We start from the raw sequence: 3189 nt of genomic DNA, 5'->3' as shown, positions 1-3189 counted from the left end.
AAGCCTCGTTGGGGTGAGGCCACCTATTTTAACGACATCTCTATGTACTCCTTTATTTGAAACTAATAGAAGATTGACTTTTTATATATATATATATATTTACAATAATAAAACAAAAAAATATTCTTGGTCTTACTTTTTTATAATATTTTAATTTTTTTTTCTTTCTTTTATAACATTTCATTTTTTTCATATTATCTTTATTTTATGAAATAATTTTTTATTTTATAAATAATAATTGAATTAAAAAATAATATATATATATATATATATATATATATATATATATATATATATATATATATAATTAATAATTTTCAAATAAAATTGTATTGTTTGACAATTTTATTTTGGAAAAATAAAATTATTTGGCTAAGAGTTAGTAAGAGTTGGTCTTCCTTACAAACTAGTATTTAGTGATTACAAATAATGTGGTTTTCTATAAATATCAATGATAAATCAACCTATATTTATAAATATCAATGATAAATCAACCTATATTTGAAGATATAATCCAATAATAATTCTTGTTATTAATTTCACAATAATATTATAATAAATTTTCACATTACTTTAAAAAACATACCTATAAAAATACACACCTGAACCATAAAACAATGGAAAAGTAAAAAGGCATGTGCAGCAACATCATTAAGTTTGTCCATCGTGAAATATATGAATTGGAGGACGCACATGAAATTGATTATGGACTGAACATTGATATGATGCTTAATTAGTTACATGGGACTATGCCGCGTCTACATGATTATTTAATTAAATTAACACCTTAATTAATAATTTTGTAAGTAATGAATAAATAATTTAAATTGATGGTTTTTGGTTTTTTTTAAAGCTGAAATAGACTATGTTGTGTGTAGATGATTATTTAATTAAATTAAGAGTTTCAGTAATAATTTTGTAAACAATGATTAAATAATTTAAATGGATGGTTTTTGTTTTTAAGTTATTTAATAAATTAATATTTTTTAAATCAACATTCGCAACTATTTTATGTCATAATTTTGATTGTCAGATTCATTGTTAGATGATTAAATGTTTTTCCACCATTAGATGCTAGGAACCCACAAATCAACTAAATTTTGATTTGCACTATTATAACCATAGTCTCATTTGCAATTCTTTCAACTCGGTTTGGTGGCTCCGCTAGGTGCATCTAACTGCAAAACCCTAACTCAGCTAGGGTTGCCTCCTGGGTGGCTAGTTCTGGCCACTTGCCCACGAGGTTGCAGTGAACCAGTCTCTGCGTCTTGCCTATCCACTACTACTATCAATTGCTACCTGAATACCATCCAGAATCTAGTTTCACAGGGTGCGAGTAAGCCTAATTTTCATTGATGGGTTAGTAGTCTTTTAGCGATTTACACATTAGGTATCTGAACATTATTTTTTTCTTTTCTTTAATCTAGGTAATTCTTTGTTTCTTGTCCTGCCTGCATGTCCTTGGGTTGTTCTACAATTCAAGGGCTTCCAGCACCGAGGAAGGCACTCCATTTCCAAAATCATGTTCTGTAAAGCTTTCCCCACAAGTTAAGTCATTTTGAGAATTAGGTTCCGTCGAGCTTTCTCCAGGAGTCACTTCATGGTTAAAACATTGTGATTTATACTCAAGGTTATTGAACCTGGTATTGAGTTTTTACCTTCACTCCTAGTATTATTTTAAACTAAATCTTTATTAATCCGATTAAATTTGGTATTAAGTTTTTTACCCTATTAGACTGCTAACATCTATATAAATTCTCGATATTCAGCGCGGTATGGCGTTTGTGAACCGATCTCTGTGTCTTGCCTATCCACTCCTACTACCAACTGCTACTTGAATACCGTCCACAATCTTGTTTCATAGCATGTGAGTAAGCCTAATTTTCGTTGATGGGTTAGCAGTCTTTTAGTGATAAACACATTAGGTATCTGAACATTCTTTTGTTGTTTTATTTAATCTGGCTAATTTTGTGTCTCTTATCCTGCCTGTAGGTCCTCAAGCTGTTCTGCAATTCAAGGATTTCCAGCACTGAGAAAGGAACTTCATTTCCAAAATCATGTTCTGTAAAGCTTTCCCCATAAGTTAAGTCATTTTGAGAATCAGGTTCCGTCGAGCTTCCTCCAAGATTCACTTCATGGTTAAAAGACTACGATTTATACTCGAGCCTATTGAACCTAGTATTAAGCTTTTACCTTCGCTCCTAGTATTATTTTAACCTGAATCTTTATTAATTTAATTAAATTTGGTATTAAGTTTTTTACCCTATTAGAATGCTAACGGTTGTATAAATTCTTGATATTCAGGGCGGGATGGGGTTTGTGAACCAGTCTTTGCATCTTGCCTATCTGCTTCTACTAGCAACTACTACCCGAATACCATCCAGAATCCAGTTTCATATGGTGCCAGTAAGCCTAATTTTCATTGATGGGTTAGAAATCTTTTAGCGATTTACACATTAGGTATCTGAACATTCTTTTTTTGTTTTCTTTAATCTGGCGAGTTCTCTGTTTCTTGTCCCGCTTGTAAGTCCTCAGGGAACTTTATTTCCTGAATCATGTTCTATAAAGCTTTCCCCACGAGTTAATTCATTTTGAGAATCAGGGTCCATCGAGGTTCCTCCAAGATTCACTTGATGGTTAAAGGACTGTGATTTATACTCGAGCCTACTGAACCTGGTATTAAGTTTTTACCTTCACTCCTACTATTATTTTAACCTGAATCTTTATTAATCTGATTAAATCTGGTATTAAGTTTTTTACCCTATTAGACTGCTAACAATTGTATAAATTCTTGATATTCAAGGCCGGATGGGGTTTTCTTGTAGCTAAGCTGGTGTTGCATCTGTCGTGGTCGGTTAGATGGGCTACGTATTCAACAGTGCCTACAGAGACGTGTTGTGAAATTTTCAGGGTGGAAGTTTAGCAACTTTGGTGGCATTTCTCAGCCTCTTTTTAGCCTCCTGTGTCATCCTCGGGTGAGCTATTTTTAGTCTTAATTCCTATGGATCTGTTTATCCACTAAAGGGTACATTTCTCTTAAAATATTAAATATTTTCAATTTTCTATAAATTTTTAAAGATTAAATTTGGAGTTTAACTTAAAATATATATATATGAACTCTTAAATTTTTGTGAGACACAAACATTCCTCTCATAATAGATAAAACTTGCAAATTAAATGCCTACTCTA

At 31.5% G+C, this 3189-nt stretch overlaps 1 long non-coding RNA gene across 1 annotated transcript; it reads left to right on the top strand.

The window, feature by feature from the left end:
- The first annotated feature begins 1152 nt into the window (after nt 1-1152).
- LOC149145462 (uncharacterized) lies at nt 1153-2171 on the top strand. The gene is made up of 3 exons (XR_016265298.1): nt 1153-1643; nt 1770-1867; nt 1993-2171. It is a non-coding gene; the product is annotated as an uncharacterized LOC149145462 (long non-coding RNA).
- Nucleotides 2172-3189: the final 1018 nt, after the last annotated feature.

This window comes from Pinus tabuliformis, chromosome X (genome assembly GCF_031772625.1).
Source record: "Pinus tabuliformis cultivar Carrire ecotype Pingquan chromosome X, CPIR1, whole genome shotgun sequence".
In the NCBI taxonomy this organism is placed as follows: domain Eukaryota; kingdom Viridiplantae; phylum Streptophyta; class Pinopsida; order Pinales; family Pinaceae; genus Pinus; species Pinus tabuliformis.
Note: the sequence above shows the minus strand (reverse complement) of the source record. Positions and strands in the feature narration are given on the sequence as shown.